The sequence below is a fragment of the Ranitomeya imitator genome, chromosome 1 (assembly GCF_032444005.1).
Source record: "Ranitomeya imitator isolate aRanImi1 chromosome 1, aRanImi1.pri, whole genome shotgun sequence".
Lineage (NCBI taxonomy): Eukaryota > Metazoa > Chordata > Amphibia > Anura > Dendrobatidae > Ranitomeya > Ranitomeya imitator.
This window is the reverse complement of record NC_091282.1, coordinates 1,014,438,322-1,014,460,920: the sequence shown is the minus strand read 5'-3', so window position 1 is coordinate 1,014,460,920 and position 22,599 is coordinate 1,014,438,322. Positions and strand designations below refer to the sequence as shown.

The 22,599-nt window shown below is 47.3% G+C and overlaps 1 protein-coding gene across 3 annotated transcripts in view; it reads left to right on the top strand.

Moving 5' to 3' along the window:
• Nucleotides 1-1,474: 1,474 nt before the first annotated feature.
• Nucleotides 1,475-22,599, top strand: part of ELF2 (E74 like ETS transcription factor 2) — a 150,626-nt gene continuing 129,501 nt past the window's right edge. For 2 of the 3 annotated variants that reach the window (XM_069743961.1, XM_069743959.1), the window contains exon 1: nucleotides 1,475-1,587. The gene's annotated coding sequence lies outside the window, so the exon portion shown is untranslated. Of the gene's footprint in view, nucleotides 1,588-8,733; nucleotides 8,814-22,599 lie in introns of all 3 variants that reach the window. The other variant, XM_069743960.1, reaches the window with a different exon arrangement.

The window sequence follows — 22,599 nt, the reverse complement described above, 5'->3', positions numbered from 1 at the left end:
AAATTTCTGTTTTTTTCACAAATAAACGCAGGTAATATAAAAGAAATGCTACCACTATCATGAAGTACAATATCTCACGAGAAAACAATGTCAGAATCACCAGGATCCGTTGAAGCGTTCCAGAGTTATAACCTCATAAAGGGACAGTGGTCAGAATTGTAAAAATTGGCCCGGTCATTGACGTGCAAACCACCCTTGGGGGTAAAGAGGTGCAAGAATGAGGCATATCTGAAAAAAAAAACATAGAAACATGACAATATGCTAAGAAACTAAGCTAAGAAGAGGGAGGGGATGCACAAACTTTATTTTTAAGGGAAAATAAATTTAAAAACATTGATTTTTCATTCTTTCTCTCCAGCGAACGCTGCTGGGGAGAAGGGATGAATACCGGCTTCAGCACCACACGCAGGGGACAGCGCTTAACTGTAGCGCTGTCTCCTGCACGGTCCGTGTGGTCCTCAGTCGGCACACGGCTGCCGCACGTGAGCACACGGACACGGATAATTCCGGTACCGATTTCTCTGGTACCGGAATTATCTGGACGTGTGAACGAGGCCTTACACAGAGCTCTTCTAAAAGTAGGTGATGCAGCTGTAGGTAGAATTTCGTCATTGGAGCAGAGTTGTCATTTTTTGATTGGTCGCCATAAGATAGAATACTGAAGGCTCAATAGACTAAATAGCTTATGTAATACACTATCTGCTGCCAATGCAATAATAAGGATGAAATTATGACAACTTTTTTCTATAAGCCTGTACGAAAGAGGTCAGAAGTAATCACAACCTCCTCTGGATATTGAAAATGAGAGCAAATCAGCAAATGTAAGCAGCATATTTGTTTTCGGCATCACAAAATTAGTTGAGTTCAACGGTTTCAACAACGTTATTAGTGGTGGAAATTAGAAGTAACACTGTAGCAGAGATTATTAGGCCATGTGCACACGTTGCGGATTTGGCTGCGGATCCGCAGCAGCTTTCCATGCGTTTACAGTATAATGTAAACCTATGGAAAACGCAATCCGCAGTGCACATGTTGCGGAAACACTGCGGTTTACATTCCGCAGCATGTCAATTGTTTGTGTGGATTCCGCAGCGGTTTACACCTGCTCCACAATAGGAATCTGCACAAAATATGTGGTAAACCGCAGGTAAAACGCAGTGCCTTACCTGTGCATTTCTCAATCCGCTGCGGAAAAATCCGCAGACATCAAGAATACGTGTGCACATAGCCTTAGCGTGATTATTATCAGTAAGGATGGTTATTATTAGTCTGGCCATCAGCAGTGATTATCACTAGTCAGCAGAGATTACTATGACTAGCAGTGCAGATTATTATTACCAGTGATTGTGACTAGCAGCGGGAGGACACGTGAGGTGACAGGTCCCGCGTGGCCCCGCGCTTCCTCCAGTCCCGGTGGGCTCGGTCAGTGGAGGCAGAGCTGCCGTAGTCCCGCCTCCTCCTCCTGTGACACGGTCGGTGTATCTCCGCTCTGACATCCCCTCCTCCCCGCCTCTCACTCTGTTGTCACCGCTGCCACCCCCACTCTCCAGCGGTCGCTCCGTGCCCCGGGACCTCATTCTCGGCAAGGTAAGGGTGCCGTGCCCGGGAGAGCGCAGCGCTGCGCCCCGTACTGCCCGGTGTGATAGCGCCCCATGCAGCCAGCGGGCATGACGGCAGCTCCGGTGATCCCGGGGTGCGAGGCTTGTGCCCTGCGCTGGTCACCCTTGTGCCCGCTTATCTGTGCTTTGCCGCCATTGCCCTTTAACCTCTTCAGTGCCAGCGATTCCTCTCCGCACGTTAGGGGTTAACAGGCCGGGGGTCCGCTCCCTCCACTGCAGCCCCTCGCAGCCTGCCATCCTGAGCTCTGGGAGCCGAGTCCCGGCCGCTGGGGGTGGGGATGTGCCTGGTGTCATTGGGGCCTACATGTTTGTTGTGAAACCCAGTGCAGCGTGCATGGGAGGGGAGAGCGGCACCGTGTGCCCCCCGGGGTGGCGGCAGGATGTGGCACCCAGGTCATGTGACTCCACGGCCTCTGAAGTTCGCTGTCACTTCTGCTTCTCACTTGTTTGCTGTCTGCTACTTTCGCTTTTTACTTGTGCACTGATGACGAGCCCATTACTGATGAGGGCATGGGACCGCCTGCAGGGCTGTCACTGAGCGTCGCTGGGCTGTCACTGAGCGTCACTGGGCCAGCAGGGCTGTCACTGTGCCCACGGGGCTGTCACTGAGCGCCACAGGGCCCGCGGGGCTGTCTCTGAGCGCCACAGGGCCCGCGGGGCTGTCTCTGAGCGCCACAGGGCCCACGGGGCTGTCACTGAGCGTCACTGGGCCCGCAGGGCTGTCACTGAGCGTCACTGGGCCCGCAGGGCTGTCACTGAGCGTCACTGGGCCAGCAGGGCTGTCACTGTGCCCACGGGGCTGTCTCTGAGCGCCACAGGGCCCGCGGGGCTGTCACTGAGCGTCACTGGGCCCGCAGGACTTTCACTGAGCGTCACAGGGCCCACGGGGCTGTCACTGAGCGCCACTGGGCCCGCAGGGCTGTCACTGAGCGCCACTGGGCCCGCAGAGCTGTCACTGAGCGCCACTGGGCCCGCAGGGCTGTCACTGAGCGCCACTGGGCCCGCAGAGCTGTCACTGAGCGCCACTGGGCCCGCAGGGCTGTCACTGAGCGTCACTGGGCTGTCACTGGGCCCGCAGGGCTGTCACTGAGCGCCACTGGGCCCGCAGGGCTGTCACTGAGCGTCCCTGGGCTGTCACTGAGCGCCACTGGGCCCGCAGGGCTGTCACTGAGCGCCACTGGGCCCGCGGGGCTGTCACTGAGCGTCGCTGGGCCCGCAGGGCTGTCACTGAGCGTCGCTGGGCCCGCAGGGCTGTCACTGAGCGTTGCTGGGCCCGCAGGGCTGTCACTGAGCGTCGCTGGGCCCGCAGGGCTGTCACTGAGCGTCGCTGGGCCCGCAGGGCTGTCACTGAGCGTCGTTGGGCCCGCAGGGCTGTCACTGAGCGTCGCTGGGCCCGCAGGGCTGTCACTGGGCTGTCACTGAGCGCCGCTGGGCTGTAACTGACCGTCACTGGTGACAGCTGTGTGCACTAGCGTCAGTCCCGTGGATGCCCGGCTGGTGACGCTTTCCTGAGCAGTGTTGTCATGGACCTTCCGCGGTTGTCACACCTTACATGGCTGCTCACTGGGCCACCAACCGTCTCCCCTGACTCCTCCATTACCACATACGCTAAGATTGGCCAAGCGTGCATGTTTACTGCCACGGGAACAAGGCTGGCGGATATATTACAGCCGGCTGCCCTCATACTCAGCAGATGGTGCCCGATGTTTATCAGAAAAGTCCTGTGCGGCGTCTGAGATGGGGTGTGCTGCACGGCCGGGGTGCAGATAGTGATCCGGGACTATAAAGGACCAGTCAGCGCCTGGCGCTCGGTGTCACGTTCCTCAGACCTTTCCTGAACACTGATCTAATTTGTCTGATGAAAGCCGGTGCTGCCATTGGTGAATACTTGGGCCATGAAGGGTGGATCAGAGGGCAGTACAGGTCATGTACCGTCTGCCTGAGACAAGGGCCCAAGGGTTACCAGCAGCGCATTGCTCAGGGCACCACGCCATCTTACCCTTTCTCCATAGTCCATGTTGGTGCCACCTCTTAACCAATGATACAATGCACACACTATTTAAGGCGATTCATCAGACTAGGCCGTCACTTTCAGGACGGGGTTAGCATGGGCACTCCTACCACTATGTAGCAAGTATCACTTTTTTTTCAGCAATTTCTGCTACAGTAATTTTTACAGGATCGGACCCCCTGACAGGCCTTAGTGACCACCTGTATTAGTGGGCTTTGGATACCCATCACCCTGATTCTGGTGCATTTTTGGTAGGTACCAACCCCTGCATATTGGAACCCCCCAACGAGACCAGCTATTTTCCCTCCCCAGTTGTCTGGCCATCACACCGTGGGGCTTTAATCACTGTCATGAGATAACCACTGTTACTGATTTCACTCGTTAATGATTATTATGGATAATCAGCATGTCTCCTTAAAGGGAACCTGTCACCCTCAAAATCTAAGGTGAGCTAAGCCCTCAGGCATCAGGGGATTATCTACAGCATTCTGGAATGCTGTAGATAAGCCCCCGATGTATCCTGAAAGATGAGAAAAAGACGTTAGATTATACTCACCCAGGGGCTTTCCCGCTGCGGTCTGGTCCGATGGGCATCATGGTCCGGTCCAGCGCCTCCCATCTTCTTACGATGACGTCCTCTTCTTGTCTTCACGCTTCGGCGCAGGCGTACTTTGTCTGCCCTGTTGAGGGCAGAGCAAAGTACTGCCGTGCGCAGATGCTGGGAAAGGTCAGAGAGGCCCGGCGCCTGCGCACTGCAGTACTTTGCTCTGCCCTCAACAGGGAAGACAAAGTACGCCTGCGCCAGAGCCGCAGCGTGAAGACAGGAAGAGGACGTTATCCTATGAAGATGGGAGGCCCAGACCGGACCCGAGACACCCATCGGATCGGACCGCCTCTGGGCGAGTATATTCTAACCTCTTTTTTCATCTTTCAGGATACATCGGGGGGCTTATCTACAGTATTCCAGAATGCTGTAGATAAGCCCCTGATGCTGGTGGGCTTAGCTCATCTTCGATTTTGGGGATGACAGGTTCCCTTTAAAAATATAGCTGTCATCCAGGACTAAATTATGTTTTTACTATTCGCCAGTCTAATTAGTCCTGCCAGCGATTCAGCTGCTACACGTCAACAAAGCAGCTCTTCTTCCAGGGTGTTCTGTGGATGGGGCGTGACTTCCGATGTCATGTTGTTTGACAGCTGGCTCCCTGCAGTTAGGCAGCAGGGAGCTGGTTGTCATTCAGCATGATGTCAGCAGACTAGATCAGCAAATAAGCCACTGCTCTGTCAACATGACGTCAGCGGAAACTGCAGAATGGCTGGCAGTCGCAGCCAGTGACCACTCTGTGCCAGCAGAAATCTGTGCTGGGCAGGACAGATGTAGTTAGTAACTATCTGCCTGTTAGATCTGGAGCCTATAGTAAAAAAAAATGAATACAGTCCTGGATAGCCCCTTTAAATGGCCATAAGGTGGTGTTTACTAGTGGTCTCTCTGAAAAATGCCAGCCTCGTTTGGATCTGGCGGGGATGTTGTTGTTCTTTGTTTTGGTTTTGACTGGTAGACTTGTTTTTCGCCATGTGTTTTGGGGTGAAAATCTACACCGAGGGGCATTATAGTGCTAGTGATTGTGGGCTTCTTAAATACCAGTGTGATGTGGCAGTAACATCTGTACGGCTGCATTGCCCAGTACCCAGAGCCGTTCATTAATGCACTGGAATTGATGTAACGTACACTATACTCTGCGGCTTTGTGGTGGCAGGGAATGGGTGCACAATTTGTATTAAACACCCATGTAAGTTGTGTATAAGTCCAGTGGGCAGGAGGGGGCACTTACTGTCTAGTGTTCATGTGTCACCTATTTCCACATTGTTTTATGTTATGTGACATCTGCGCAGTCTGTACGCTGAGCCTACGGTGTATCTGCGGGACTTCTCTTGGCATATACTGTAATGTTCCCATAGGCCCCCAGTCACTAGGCGGAGGCCAAAAGTGTCTTCATTGTCAGTTTGCAACGGCGTACATTAATTCTCCTGTGTAGGTTTGGGCATCAGCCTGCACTTTCCTATACAGTGGGCTATAGCATGCGGTGTATGTTTCATTACAGTGGGCTATAGCATGCGGTATATGTTTCATTACAGTGGGCTATAGCATGCGGTGTATGTTTCATTACAGTGGGCTATAGCATGCGGTATATGTATCATTACAGTGGGCTATAGCATGCGGTGTATGTTTCATTACAGTGGGCTATAGCATGCGGTGTATGTTTCATTACAGTGGGCTATAGCATGCGGTATATGTATCATTACAGTGGGCTATAGCATGCGGTGTATGTTTCATTACAGTGGGCTATAGCATGCGGTATATGTATCATTACAGTGGGCTATAGCATGCGGTATATGTATCATTACAGTGGGCTATAGCATGCGGTATATGTATCATTACAGTGGGCTATAGCATGCGGTGTATGTTTCATTACAGTGGGCTATAGCATGCGGTATATGTATCATTACAGTGGGCTATAGCATGCGGTATATGTATCATTACAGTGGGCTATAGCATGCGGTGTATGTTTCATTACAGTGGGCTATAGCATGCGGTATATGTATCATTACAGTGGGCTATAGCATGCGGTATATGTTTCATTACAGTGGGCTATAGCATACGGTGTATGTTTCATTGCAGTGGGCTATAGCATGCGGTATATGTTTCGTTACTGTGGGCTATAGCATGCGGTGGATGTTGCATTACTGTGGGTCTTTATGGTGGACGGATGGCTCAGACTATTATAGGGCGCATACTTCCTGAGCGTGTCCTTCTAGTTGTGGGCATGAACGCAGTATGGCCAGAGCCTAAGATTCATGGACTATACACAGTGTTCGGCATAGGTGCTTTTTACATTTGCCCTTGCAGGCTAAAGTGGCCAGCGGAGAGGAAACCCTCCGAGTACGTGAAGCGGCTTCCTGGCAGATGATGCCTGTCTGCTGAGGTTGCCGGAATTTCCCATTATATCATGCCTTAAAGCCGTTTTATGTTTTATTCACTACAGGATGAAACATGGATCCTGATATATTTCATGTAGTTGCATCATTTTCAGCTGCTGCTTTGGTCACTTTCTCCTGGTGAGGATAGTGTTTATTAGTCACATATGGGGAGAGATTAGGGGGCTGTGTTTTTATTAGATTAATTCCATTAAGAGTCAAGCATAGTGCCACGGCCAGAGCGTGAGCGGGGTACAGACGTGGTATGGCGCCAACATGACGGTGTGTGACAATCCGGTATAAGGAAGTGATAGTGGCAGAGCGGTTGTGCAAATAACATCTTCACTCCCTTACAATGTGCCGCCAGCTGCTTCAGGGTGGCCTCATCTCCGCCACGCGGCCACTGCTCCATGTGCCCCCACCCTAGGAAGACCCATACGAGTGATGATTGATGAAAAGCCAACAATTAAAGGGGTTGTGATAATAGTAGCGATCTCCACGACCAGCTGATTGCTCCAGGTTGGGCTTCTCTGAGGGGTACTGCGCTCACCTGTGGCTGGCCAATAGCTGCACGATTGTTGAGTTTCCTCTGCACAAGGCCATCTGCCGCTTGTGGTCTTGCCCTACCCCCCGCCAAAGCACTTGAATAAATGACTGATGCTAGAGTATATTGACAGGCTCAGGCGGCTGCTGTGATTTTTCATACTTCTGCTTAAATGATTACCGTACCTTGATTTTGCAAGTGTTCCCCCTGGACAAACTGCACAGCCATTGTAACCAGCCACGCTGTTTGTTTGGCATGTAACCAGCCAAAAAAGAATCCTTGTAGGGTCGTGCAGATGACTGAATTTTTATTCCAAGTGTGATCTGACAAAATATTGGTACTCGGCTGTGTACACACGTTGCTGATTTTTCGTGTTTTTTTTGCGGTTTTTCGCTATAAAACCGCAAAAAAAACCCAGCATACATTATGCATCCCATCATTTAGACTGAATTCCGCAATTTTTGTGCACATGATGCTTTTTTTTTCACATGTTCATTCGGTCATCTCAATGGCCCTATTGAATAACATTGGTCCTAGCCATGTCCTTGTGATGTCCGTTTTTTCCACGGACAGAGCTCAGACTGACGATGGTGTGAGCTTGGCCTCCGGTTGGCTTCACGTACAGCAGTTTGCTGGGCTTCATCTGCAGATGTTACATTAAAATCTAAAGGAAAATCTAATACTAATTTTGGTTTCTGGCATTTTTGGGGTCCGTAGTCTCCATAACACAGCATACTCTAATTGGAGTTTTTTTCTGGTGTTTTTCCTGAAAGTCTTCATTATATACTATGCAAAATGATGATCCCCTGCTAAAAATGGTTTTATTTTCATGCGTTTCATGGAGTTTTTGATTGTTGTTTTTGTAAATGCGTTTTCTTAGTTCAAAATAACAGATCAGAAAGGGGCTGTCCAGTACTTTTTATATTGCTAACCTATCCTTAGCCCATCAATATAAAATTGGGGAGTGTGACACTCGGCACCTCTTGGATCCGCTGTTCTCACCTTGGCCGATGTAAACCATGTATGGTGCAGGAGAGCACAGCTCCATATATTGATAAGGGGCTGCTTCCCGAAACTGCAGATCAGCTCCTACTGGATGCCTAGGACAGATCATCTATAGAAAAGTACTGGATGTCCCCTTGGAATACACCTTTTGTTTTATACCCTTCTTTTAAGGTGATGGCTGGTGACTAGAATATGCCATCATTTTATAATTTGTAGGCGTCCGACTTCTGGGACCCTACCCTAAGAATGGGCACCTTCCCATGACACCCACTATTTTCTACCATTATTGTGGGTTCCAGAGATGAGACTACCATCGATCATGAAGTGATGGCCAAGCCATTCTAAGAGTATAAGTAAAACCCCTTTATATTTAGCAGTGTATAGCTATGTAGCAATTGTTACTGACCAGACTCTGGTGTGGTAAAGGCCTGGAACGTTTGACTTACCCCAGGTTATCCCGCTCTACCCTGCGGATTCTTGCGTTGCGCCTTTGCATGCATTATACGGATTGGGATCCTTGCAGTGATAATTTTGGGCTATTATTCCTCCATAAATGACAGGCTTACTTCTTTTTTTAGGTATGCTTTGATGGACTTTTTGTAGCATATCATTAGTGTCAGCCCTGATGTCTTACCCAGAGCACACCATCACAGCCCTGGTAAGCTGCAATAGCTTATATTTTGTTATCCATTGTCTGTAACATCTGTGCATGGACAGTGTGACTGAAGGACACTGATGTCAAGGAAAATTGTCCATTACCGTGCAGAAGTAGGATGAGTCAACGCCATCACCATGTGCTGCGCATCTTGTGTTTTCCTGCTGACTGTGGTTGTAGTGTTGTACTTTTATTCTGTGAAATTACATTAGGAAGTAATTGTAATAAAATTGCTGTTCTGGATCATCTCTCTCTCTATATATAGCTGCATTGTCCGGTTCCTCTGTTTTTCCTCCTAGAAATGTATGAATAAGGCTATGTTTCCACAGTCAGGAAACGCAGCGCTTTGGACGCAGCGGATACCCCGCTCCACCCCCCTTTGTACACGCGGTGATTCCGCATGTGCTCATTGAACACATCCGGAATCACCGCATTGTATTCATAGACTGGGCTATTTATCTTGCGGAGACTGAGTGTCTACACAAGATAAATAGACATGCTGCAGTCTAGAAAGATGCGCCGCATGCGCATAAACGCAGGGCCGCCGGATGCGGCTGTGTGCACATAGTGGAGACGGTATTTCACAAAATCCCCTCCATTATGCTGTAACATCTGGATGCTGTGGATTGGACTTGGCGTCCAGTCCACAGCAAATCCGGATGTATTACGCCATGTGGAAACATACCCTAAATTGGAAACTGGGTGTTACCATTTGGGTGGGTGTCTATGAAGCCGTACACATTAGAGCGCTGTCAGCTGAATGATGCTTCCGTCAATCGTTCAGCTAATGGCCATCTCGGGCCGAGCATTTCTGTGTTCTCGATGAGAAAGCCACTGACAGACATCTCTGCCGGCGGCTTATCTCCGGGAGAACAAAGTGAAATTGAACACCTCTACCCTTAAGATTTGTTGTTCAGCACCCCCATACACATTAGACTGTTGAGGTGCGCGAGTTCAATTGATATTAGTCTAGTGTGTATGGGGACATTAACACTGTCCAATCATAATGGGAATAGTTACGCCTATTTGTCAATGTTTTCATAAATACGAGGAATAACAGGATGGGGCAGATTTTAGGATCACTGTCTTAAATGTAGACAACTTAGGCTTCGTTCATACTCGCGTACTGGGGCTTTATGGACGGCTGCATACTTCCTCCCCAAAGCTCCGCCCACTTCTGTCTTCTTCCGCTTAGGTCAGCCTACTTCTGCATGCATCCTGCGTACCTATCTTTAACATTGGGTATGCAGGACATGCAGATGTATGCAGATGCGTCGTTTTGACGCGCCCGCCGACCGCACGGGAATGTGTTGCGTCCCCCTGCGGTCAGCGGGCGGGTCAAAACGACGCATCCTATGTCCTGCGTACCCAATGTTAAAAATAAGTAAGCGGAAGAAGTGCGGAAGTAGGCGGAGCTTCAGGGTGGAAGTACGCAGCCATCCGCATAGCCCCGGTACGCAAGTGTGAACGTAGCCTTAGACAAGATGTGCCAAATATATAACAGGGGCTCGTGCTGTATGACGCATCTGTAGAGAAGACAGAAAAAATCCAGCATCTGCGGCATATGGGCTAATATATTAAAACATGACTTTATTGATACATTAAAACAAAACCTGAAAAAATAGGGGATTGGGGGAACCTCGGTCGGGATTAAGAGCGTTCGAGCTCAAAACACGTAGACCTGTGTCTAGATTCATCTCATCTCTTGATAGGCTTTCACTAGACCATTTTTGGAGGCCAAAATGTTGCCAGAATGTGCCATGCTAAGCCCCATCCTCTTGCCTATCAAGGTATAAAGAGTGTCTTAAAACCCAGAGTAAATGTGGTACAAGGCAATGTGTGAAAAATGTGGCAGAATTGTTGCTCAAGAATAGTCGCTCCAGAACTGGTATTTCAGATGGAGCAGCAGTGGTGGTGACTAGGGTTGAGCGAAACGGATCGGACAAATTAAAAAATCGCCGACTTTCGGCAAAGTCGGGTTTCGTGAAACTCGATCCTAGTGTGGGATCGGCCGTGAGGTCGGCGATCTGCATGAAAAAGTCGCATTTCGTATGATGCTTTCAGCGCCATTTTTCAGCCAATGAAGGAGGACGCAGAGTGTGGGCAGCGTGATGACATAGGTCTTGGTCCCCACCATCTTAGAGAAGGGCATGACAGTGATTGGCTTGCTTTCTGCGGCGTCACAGGGGCTATAAAGGGGCGTGCACGTCGACCGCCATCTTACTTCTGCCAATCTTAGCATAGGGAGAGGTTGCTGCAGCTTCATCAGAAGAAGGGATATAGTTAGGGAGGGAAGATTAACCCCCAAACTGCTTGTGCTGTAGCGATTTCCACTGCCCAACACCACCTTTTCTTTGCAGGGACAGGGACAGTGGAGTTTTTTATTTTTGTGCATCAGCTCTGTAGCTGCCTTATAAGGCTCCCTGATAGCTGCATTGTTGTTTGCAAGCTGTGCAAACCAACTGCTTTTTTAAAAGCAAAAATCCTGTTGCTCCTTTCTGCACAGTTCTCTTGTTTCTTTGTCTACACTTTTGTGTGCAGCAGTCCTTTTTATTGCTGCCATACTTTTCCTGAGATCATTGTAGGGAGATTGAAATTGTACTACAGTCCTTGTATTTTTTCATATATCAGCCAGCCACTTTCTGCCACTTACATTGTGTTGTTTTATACACTGGGCCTGAGTTTTGGTTCAGTCTCCCCCCCCAAAAAAAGTGAGATTCAAATTATCACAAAGTGGATATACTTCAGTCCTGTTAGTTTGTCGTATGTCAGCCAGCCACTTTCTACCACTTAGATTGCATTGTTATATACACTGGGCCTGAGTTTTGGTTCAGTCTCCCCCCAAAAAAGGGAGATTTAAATTCTCAACAAGTTTATATACACCTTCTACCTTGTTTTGCAGTACCATATAACGGTTCTTATTTTGGTTAGATTTTCAAAAAAATGAGGAAGTATGGTGGAAGAGCCCGTGGGCGGTGGTTGCCAGCTGGTACTGATGGTGGTGGTGGTGGTGGTGCATCTGGTGGTAGTGGCAAAAGCACAATAGCACCTAAGGCTGGAGGTGTTGAGGCAGCGTCATCGTCTGGCTACACAAGGCCTCGAAGGCTCCCTTATCTGGGAGTAGGAAAACCGCTTTTAAAGCCGGAGCAGCAGGAAAAAGTTTTGGCTTTCCTTGCTGACTCAGCCTCTAGCTCTTTCGCCTCCTCTTCAGACTGTTGATGATCTTACCTTCATTAAAATGAATCAATCATGGATTTCAAATTATTTTTGCCCCACCTTCCCCTGCTGACACGTAGCTTGCCTGAAAAATGTCTTGCTTTTGGCCTCCTCTTACTGACTTCTCCAATTCCTCCATTTACAGCTGCTGAATGTCCACCATAGGCCATTTTTATACCTCCCTAAATGGGCTGACTCCCCCCACAGGGCCGTGGTCACCACCTGGCGCAAGCACCCGTGCGAGTTCCGTTTGCCTGGACAGGTGGGTGGGCCCACTCTTGGGCGACGGCACTGGCACAGGGTCCTTCATAGTACAATGAAGTGTCTCTGATGGTGGTGGTGCACAACCAACGTTAGACACACCGTCGTAATATGAGGGCCCCTGTGCCAGTACCGCCGCCCACAAGAGAGGTTCCCCCCTCAGCTCAAACAGTGCTCTACCACTGGCACAGGGCCCCTCATAATATGCAAAAGTGTCTCTGGCAGTGGGAGGCGCCACCCGCCATCAAACACACCGCCGCACTATGAGGGGCCATGTGTCAGTGCCAACAAGTGGGCCCCCCCTGCTTGCTCAGGATCACAGCACTTGCAAAGTTGAAATACTTGCCTCTCCCTGCTCCACCGCCGTGATGTATTCCGTGTTTCCTGGGCCCACGAAAATCTTGAGCCATCCCTACCCCCCCCCCCCCCCACAACTTCAGCCAAATGACCCCCAGTTTTCAATTGCTAACTATTATTATTAAGTAAATTATGATTGACAAGCTTAAGAAATAAGAATTGATGTTTTTGGCATTAAAATGGGCACTGTAGGTGTAGGTGTTCCTGTTCTCCACTCATCGCCGATTTAGATTCCCCATTGACTTGCATTGGGTTTCGTGTTTCAGTCGGCCCCCGACTTTTCGCAATAATCGGCCGATTTCACCCGACCCGACTTTTGACAAATTCTGGTTTCACGAAACCCGACTCGATTCGAAAAAAGTAAAAGTCGCTCAACTCTAGTGATACAGGAAAGAAATATATCTTGGTACTGTGTTAGCCAGTAGATAGAAAAATATTTAGAACTGAGAGTCCTCAGTGGTTGATACCTTTTAATGGCCAACTGAATGCCATTAAAAGGTATCAACCACTGAGGACTCTCAATTCTAAATATTTTTCAACTCTAGTGGTGACAGGTCTGGGGTCTGCTGCTGCTGGACTGTGCTGACTAGTAGACCCATCCTCAATGAGGGTTGTCCACCAAAAGTACCTTCATACATTTGCATCCAAAGACGTCAGCTTCACATAAGAGACTGCAAAAGTGTCTGAAAGAGAAATTCCCAGTGTACCTTTTGGCCCTGTGGCAGAATAGAAGCTTGGTGATTCCTGTTTATCACACGGGGGTTTAGAGAGGGCAGAGATCACTGGCACCAGGGCAGGATTGTGTATTAGTATGTCTCCAGAGGCCAAGTTCTGTAATTAAGGCTACTATCTGTACTAGTCAGATGTGAATGGGGAGAGCCCTAGTAAAACTGGTATATTTTATTACGGCAATTCAGAGAATTCCTTGTTCTGATAATGTGAGAAGCAATGACCTGCTCCCTCATCTGATTGTATTTGTGAGGACAGGACTGATGGAAATGAGCTCCAGTCCTAGAACTATAGAAAGAGCATTAAGGTACCGTCACACTTAGCGACGCTGCAGCGATACCGACAACGATCCGGATCGCTGCAGCGTCGCTGTTTGGTCGCTGGAGAGCTGTCACACAGACCGCTCTCCAGCGACCAACGATGCCGGTAACCAGGGTAAACATCGGGTAATTAAGCGCAGGGCCGCGCTTAGTAACCCGATGTTTACCCTGGTTACCATCCTAAAAGTAAAAAAAAACAAACACTACATACTTACCTACAGCCGTCTGTCCTCCAGCGCTGTGCTCTGCACTCCTCCTGTACTGTCTGTGTGAGCACAGCGGCAGGAAAGCAGAGCGGTGACGTCACCGCTCTGCTTTCCGGCTGACCGACGCTCACAGCCAGTACAGGAGGAGTGCAGAGCACAGCGCCGGGGACAGACGGCTGTAGGTAAGTATGTAGTGTTTGTTTTTTTTTACTTTTAGGATGGTAACCAGGGTAAACATCGGGTTACTAAGCGCGGCCCTGCGCTTAGTTACCCGATGTTTACCCTGGTTACCAGTGAAGACATCGCTGAATCGGTGTCACACACGCCGATTCAGCGATGTCTGCGGGGAGTCCAGCGACCAAATAAAGTTCTGGACTTTCTTCCCCGACCAGCGACAGCACAGCAGGGGCCTGATCGCTGCTGCCTGTCACACTGGACGATATCGCTAGCGAGGACGCTGCAACGTCACGGATCGCTAGCGATATCGTCTAGTGTGACGGTACCTTTAGTCCTTTATTGACCAAAACTGTCCACACTTGTACCAACATGTCTCTGATCTGAACTTTTGATGGCCTTTTTATTGGTATCAAGAGCTTGGACTCTGCCTCATGTAACACTTTCAGATAATGATTGCTTAACATACAGGAAGAAACATTGCTGATTTGTTGCCAGATGCTGTAACTGTTCTCTAACATGTCTTTCCTGCCCTACTGTTTACAGTAGGCCATAAAAAAACCTTTTTGTACATATGGCTTGTAGAGCACATTTTCCAACTTTTAACTAAAAGGTGGAAACAGATATTTACACATCAATCATATGAGCTACTGCTATATAGTTTAGGCTAAGTTGATTTACTGTATACGGAATCTTAGGATCAACCCTCCTAAGACATCTGTATGGGCACGCAGGTCATAGGTGGGTGAATAAAATGATGCCTTGATATCTGCAATACAATGTTTTATTCCCAAGAAATCTACTGTTTCTGCCTCCAGAGCTTATTTGAAATGAAAGGAGACATAACCGATGTGAGACATGTAGATCAGGACAGCAGACTGTCGGTCATTACATGTCTCACACTGGTAATTCTACCTTTCATTTAAAATAAGCTCTGGAGGCAGATTCTCAGGGAGATCTATGTCCGGCCCATAGATATTAACAGCTAATTTAAAATATTAAGAAAAACTTGGATTTCTCTGGAATAAAATATGAGATTGCAGACATAATGGTATGATTTTTTTTTTATTCAACCTTCCCAGTGGCAGACAGAGACTGAAAAAAGGTCCCTGTGCAAGACACAGTATATGGGCCATTTGCCATCAAATAACGTCTCCTGATGCACAATTCCACTTGTTTTGGGGGTGGTAGTGGGCCCCTTTATCTCTTGGATCCCTGCGCGGGATGGCATGGGCTCATGAGTTGGTATACATAGCTGAACTTTTGCTGAGTGTTCTGGGACCAGACCTAATTCTGATTCCAGCACTCCTCCTCAGGATCGCAGCGCGATCGTGGTGTACGGATGACTTGCTTTCTGTGTCTGCCATAAGACTCCGGCCATCAGATCCCACCAGAGTGGGGCCTGGTTGTTTAGCGGTCAGTCAAACACTGATCGGGTAATGCTTCATACAACATGCGATCAAAGTCCTCTTATGGGACCCATAAGAGTATGTTTCCATGGTCAGTAAACGCTGCGAGTTTGACGCTGCGTACATCTGCTTTTTACTTGGCTGGTTAACAAAAATAGGGGGACCCCACGCTATTTTTTGTTTTTCAAGGGAATCCCACTATTTTTCTTAACCATCCAAGGTAAGCAGACTCCTGCGGCCTGATATTATCCGGCTGGTAAGTTTCATGGATATTGGCTCCCTACCAGCCTGAAATACCAGTCCCCAGTAGTCTGCTTTACTCTGGCTGGAGGAAAGGACATTACATATTACTGACCTCTCTCTGCTTTCAGGAACTTCCTGTGTCACATACTTCCGCAGCGTTAAACCCACAGCGTCTAGATATTACAGCATAGTGGAGGGGATTTTAGGAAATCCCGTCTCCACTATGCGTGCGTACACTCATCCGGTGGCCCTGCGTTAACGGACATGCGGCGCGTCTTTTTAGATCGCAGCATGTCTGTTTACGGAGCGTCGCCGCAAGGTAAATCACAGGGCCCTATGTATGGGGTGTGGAGATTCCGGATGTGTTCATTGCACACATCCGGAATCACTGCACGTACAGAAGGGGGCGGCACTTTGGCCGGAGCGGATTTTCTGCTCCGTCCAAAGCGCCGTGATTACAGACCTGTAGACGTGTAGTAAGCTGCATTTCTGCAGTTAATACGCATGTGAATAATAATTAGATGCAGTTTTACTGTATCTAATGATAGTCTATGGGAAATCTACGCTGAGGGGACTGAGCGTCTCCACATCGTAAATAGACATGCTGCAGTCTGGAAAGACGCACCGCATGCCTGGTTACGCAGGTCTGCCACCAGCGTCTTTGAATGCATAGTGGACATGGGATTTCTTGAAATCCCCTCCACTATGCTGTAACATCTGGATGCTGCGGATGTACACAGCGTCCAACCTGCAGACTTTACTGACTGTGTGCACATACCTGATGCCGAGAACATTTTTTAAAAAATTTTTTCTGCTTCAAGAAAACTATAATATATCTGCAAACAGGAAATCACTTTTGTTTCCTTCCCAGAATCCAACTTTCAATTAGCTTTGTTTCAAGTGACAAAAAAACCCCGCATGTAATAAAAAAAACACATAAAAATGCATCAGAAACTCAAATCCTGAGCAAATGATGAGCCAATCCTGACCATGGAAACATCTACTATATAATTGTCTAAGGCTGCCGTCACACTATCAGTATTTGGTCAGTATTTTACATCAGTATTTCTCAGCCAAAACCAGGAGTGGGTGATAAATGCAGAAGTGGTGCATATGTTTCTATTATACTTTTCCTCTATTTGTTCCTCCCCTGGTTTTGGCTTACAAATACTGATATAAAATACTGACCAAATACTGCTAGTGTGACGGCAGCCTAAGGGTCACTTCTGTCTTTCTGTCTGTCACGGATATCCATTGGTCGTGGCCTCTGTCTGTCATGGAATCCAAGTCGCTGATTGGTCTCGCCAGCTACCTGTCATGGCTGCTGCGACCAATCAGCGATGGCCACAGTCCGATTAGTCCCTCCCTACTCCCCTGCAGTCGGTGCCAGCTCCATACTCCCCGCAGTCACCGCTCACACAGGGTTAATGCCAGCGGTAACGGACCGCCGCTATTAGCCCTGTGTGACCAAGTTTTTACTATTGACGCAGCCTATGCAGCGTCAATAGTAAAAACAGCTAATGTTAAAAATAATTTAAAAAAAATAACAAATCATTATATACTCACCTTTCGCGATGCTCCCGTGACCTCCAGCAGGTTCTGGTGCCAAGGATGGTATGTGAGAAGGACTTACGGTCATGTGACCGCGATGTCATCACAGGCCCTGCGCAAGAACGACCTGCCGTGACGTCACCGTCATGTGACCGCGATGTCATCACAGGCCCTGAGCGAGAAGGACCTGCCATGACGTCACGGTCATGTGACCGAACTACAAAGGGCTCTCAGAAGGTGAGTATATGTTTATTTTTTATTTTTTAACCTGAGACATACGTGGCTGGGCAATATACTACGTGACTGGCCAATATACTACGTGGCTCAGTGCTGTATACTACGTCGCTGTGCAATATACTACGTGGCTCTGTGCTGTATACTACGTGGCTGGGCAATATACTACGTCACTGGGCAATATACTACGTGGCTGGGCAATATACTACGTGACTGGCCAATATACTACGTGGCTCAGTGCTGTATACTACGTCGCTGTGCAATATACTACGTGGCTCTGTGCTGTATACTACGTGGCTGGGCAATATACTACGTCACTGGGCAATATACTACGTGGCTGGGCAATATACTACGTGGCTGGGCAATATACTACGTGACTGGCCAATATACTACGTGGCTCAGTGCTGTATACTACGTCGCTGTGCAATATACTACGTGGCTCTGTGCTGTATACTACGTGGCTGGGCAATGTACTACGTGGCTGAGCAATATACTACGTGGCTGGGCAATATACTACGTGGCTGGGCAATATACTACGTGGCTGGGCAATATACTACGTGGCTGGGCAATATACTACGTGGCTGGGCAATATACTACGTGGCTGGGCAATATACTACGTGGACATTCATATTCTAGAATACCTAATGCGTTAGAATCGGGCCACCATCTAGTATCCTTATAATTGTTAAACTAAAAAATATTTTAAAGTGTAAAAAAAAAAAAAAGTCACCCCAAATTCCAATTTAAATAATAAAAAATGGATTAAAATGTAAAAAAAAATTCAAATCCCTGCAAAAACAGCAAATATTGTTGAGTATAATTGCATTTGTAACAACTAGCACTATAAAATTCTTTTCATTTATTGCGCACATTTAATGCTGTGGAAAAAACACATCATATCACTGCCAGTATAGCTGTGTCTGTTCAAAATGGTACCCACTGGTGGCTCAGTGGTTAGCACTGCAGCCTTGCACTGCTGGGGTCCTGGGTTCAAATCCTACCAAGTGCAACATCTGCAAGGAGTTTGTATGTTCTCCCCGTGTTTGTCCGGTTTCCTCCCACATTCCAAAGACATACTGATAGGGAATTTAGATTGTGAGCCCCATCGGGGACAGTGATGCTAATGTGTGCAAACTGTAAAGCGCTGCGGAATATGTTAGCGTTATATAAATAAAGAGATTATTATTATTACCCATAAAAACTGCATCTCGATACACAAAAAACAAGCTCTCATATCACTCGGTATTCAAAAAAATGAAAAAGCTATGGCTCTCGCAATAAGTCAACAAAAAAAAAATTGTTTTTAAAAGGTGATTTTGTTGTCCAAAAGTAGTAAAAGCAAACAAAAAAGATAAATTGGGCATCACTGTAAGGCTGTGTGCACACGATGCAGATTTGGTGCAGAAAAATCTGCTGCAGTTCTGCACTAAATCTGCATCTCCTGGCAGAATCTGCAGGTGCGTTTTTTATGCGTTTTTTAGCACAAATCTGCACAAAAAACGCATCAAAAACGCACCTGCAGATTTCTATTATGGAGGGGTGCAGAAACGCTGCAGAACTGCACAAAAGAAGTGACATGCACTTCTTTGAAATCTGCAGCGTTTCTGTGCAGATTTTTCTGCACCATGTGCACAGCTTTTTTTTCACATTGATTTACATTGTACTGTGATCACAGTGCAGTTCTGCAGCGTTTCTGCTGCAGAAAAATCTGCTGCAGTTCTGCACTAAATCTGCATCGTGTGCACATACCCTAATAGTATTAGGGTATGTTCACACGTTCCTGATTTCCATCCTTTTTTTTTCAGGACTGAAACCGCAGCTCTTGGCAGAAAACGCAGGTCCTTTTTTTGGTCCTTTTTTTTGTGCTTTTTTTTATGCGTTTTTTGATCCTTTTTTTAATGCAGTTTTCTATGCAGAGTCTGTGTGTTTTCTAGGAAGTTTTTTTAGGGTTAAAATGGCTGAAAATACCCTAACCCTAACCCTACCCCTACCCCTAACCCTACCCCTAACCCTAACCCTATTCTAACCTTAGTGGGAAAAAAAAAAAATTCTTAATTTTTTTATTGTCCCTACCTATGGGGGTGACAAAAGGGGGGGGGGTGTCATTTACTATTTTTTTTATTTTGATCACTGAGATAGGTTATATCTCAGTGATCAAAATGCACTTTGGAACGAATCTGCCGGCTGGCAGATTCGGCGGGCGCACTGCGCATGCGCCCGCCATTTTGCAAGATGGCGGCGCCCAGGGAGAAGACGGCCGGACGGACACCGGGTCGCCGGGTAAGTATAAGGGGGGGAGATTAGAGCACGGGGGGGGGGGGGGCATCGGAGTACGGGGGGGGGGGCATCGGAGCATGGGGGGGGTGGGATCGGGGCAGCCACACTCCGCCCACGCACTTCCGCCCACTTCCCCGCACTTCCTGCTGCAGCGGTTCGGCACCACAAACCGCAATAAAACCCGCAGATATATTTTTGATCTGCGGGTTTTACTGCGGGTTTGACCTCACAATGGAGGTCTATGGGTGCAGAACCGCTGCAGCTCCGAAAAAAGAAGTGACATGGTACTTCTTTTTTACCGCGGCTATTCAGCGCGGCTTTTTTTCCCGATTCCCGCATCATGGGCACAGTGGTTCCTGTTTTCCATAGGGTTTTCCATAGCGGTTCCGCAGAAAAAAAAGCTCTGTGTGAACATGGCCTTAACACGTACAATATAGTTAACATGTCAGCTAGGTCTCATTCTGACGTCCTCTTGTGGATGAGGGCCAGCCGTGTTTTTTATACCTATGTAGCTTATGGGACCACACATGTCTGCGGTAAATTGCAGAGACGTCCGATTTTGATAGCAAGGCTATGGTTCAGTGAAAATATTGGACTATACATCTGATTTTCATGGACTGTCAAAATGGGGAAGGTCAAGGAACTTTTCTTTTTTTCCTCCACTTACGAGAAAATCGAATGACTCATATACCGCACTCTTATACTACACTCTGATCAGAACAATCGGTCTGATTTTCTTGGACGCAAAACATCAGACATCTGAATGAGGCCTGATACTATAAGGTGAACTTTCTTTTTTTTGTATGGATCTCCAATTAAAAAATGAATTAATAAGTGATTGAAAAGATATATATGTACCTAAAAATGGTATTAGTAAGAACTACGGCTTGTTCGGCAAAACCAAAGCCCTTGCACAACTCAAAAATAAAAAATATTAAGGATATCAAAATATGGTTATAAAATATGTTGATAAATATATATAACTAGATGGTGGCCCGATGCTAATGCATCGGGTATTCTAGAATATGCATGTCCACGTAGTATATTGCCTAGCCACATAGTATATTGCCCAGTCACGTAGTATATTGCCTAGCCACGTAGTACAGTGGGGCAAAAAAGTATTTAGTCAGTCAGCAATAGTGCAAGTTCCACCACTTAAAAAGATGAGAGGCGTCTGTAATTTACATCATAGGTAGACCTCAACTATGGGAGACAAACTGAGAAAAAAAAATCCAGAAAATCACATTGTCTGTTTTTTTAACATTTTATTTGCATATTATGGTGGAAAATAAGTATTTGGTCAGAAACAAAATTTCATCTCAATACTTTGTAATATATCCTTTGTTGGCAATGACAGAGGTCAAACGTTTTCTGTAAGTCTTCACAAGGTTGCCACACACTGTTGTTGGTATGTTGGCCCACTCCTCCATGTAGATCTCCTCTAGAGCAGTGATGTTTTTGGCTTTTCGCTTGGCAACACGGACTTTCAACTCCCTCCAAAGGTTTTCTATAGGGTTGAGATCTGGAGACTGGCTAGGCCACTCCAGGACCTTGAAATGCTTCTTACGAAGCCACTCCTTCGTTGCCCTGGCGGTGTGCTTTGGATCATTGTCATGTTGAAAGACCCAGCCACGTTTCATCTTCAATGCCCTTGCTGATGGAAGGAGGTTTGCACTCAAAATCTCACGATACATGGCCCCATTCATTCATTCATGTACCCGGATCAGTCGTCCTGGCCCCTTTGCAGAGAAACAGCCCCAAAGCATGCTGTTTCCACCACCATGCTTTACAGTAGGTATGGTGTTTGATGGTTGCAACTCAGTATTCTTTTTCCTCCAAACACGACAAGTTGTGTTTCTACCAAACAGTTCCAGTTTGGTTTCATCAGACCATAGGACATTCTCCCAAAACTCCTCTGGATCATCCAAATGCTCTCTAGCAAACTTCAGATGGGCCCGGACATGTACTGGCTTAAGCAGTGGGACACGTCTTGCACTGCAGGATCTGAGTCCATGGTGGCGTAGTGTGTTACTTATGGTAGGCCTTGTTACATTGGTCCCAGCTCTCTGCAGTTCATTCACTAGGTCCCCCCGCGTGGTTCTGGGATTTTTGCTCACCGTTCTTGTGATCATTCTGACCCCACGGGGTGGGATTTTGCGTGGAGCCCCAGATCGAGGGAGATTATCAGTGGTCTTGTATGTCTTCCATTTTCTAATTATTGCTCCCACTGTTGATTTCTTCACTCCAAGCTGGTTGGCTATTGCAGATTCAGTCTTCCCAGCCTGGTGCAGGGCTACAATTTTGTTTCTGGTGTCCTTTGACAGCTCTTTGGTCTTCACCATAGTGGAGTTTGGAGTCAGACTGTTTGAGGGTGTGCACAGGTGTCTTTTTATACTGATAACAAGTTTAAACAGGTGCCATTACTACAGGTAATGAGTGGAGGAAAGAGGAGACTCTTAAAGAAGAAGTTACAGGTCTGTAGAGCCAGAAATCTTGATTGTTTGTTTCTGACCAAATACTTATTTTCCACCATAATATGCAAAAAAAATGATAAAAAAAACAGACAATGTGATTTTCTGGATTTTTTTTTCTCAGTTTGTCTCCCATAGTTGAGGTCTACCTATGATGTAAATTACAGACGCCTCTCATCTTTTTAAGTGGTGGAACTTGCACTATTGCTGACTGACTAAATACTTTTTTGCCCCACTGTATATTGCCTAGTCACGTAGTATATTGCCCAGTGACGTAGTATATTGCCCAGTGACGTAGTATATTGCCCAGTCACGTAGTATATTGCCTAGCCACATCGTAT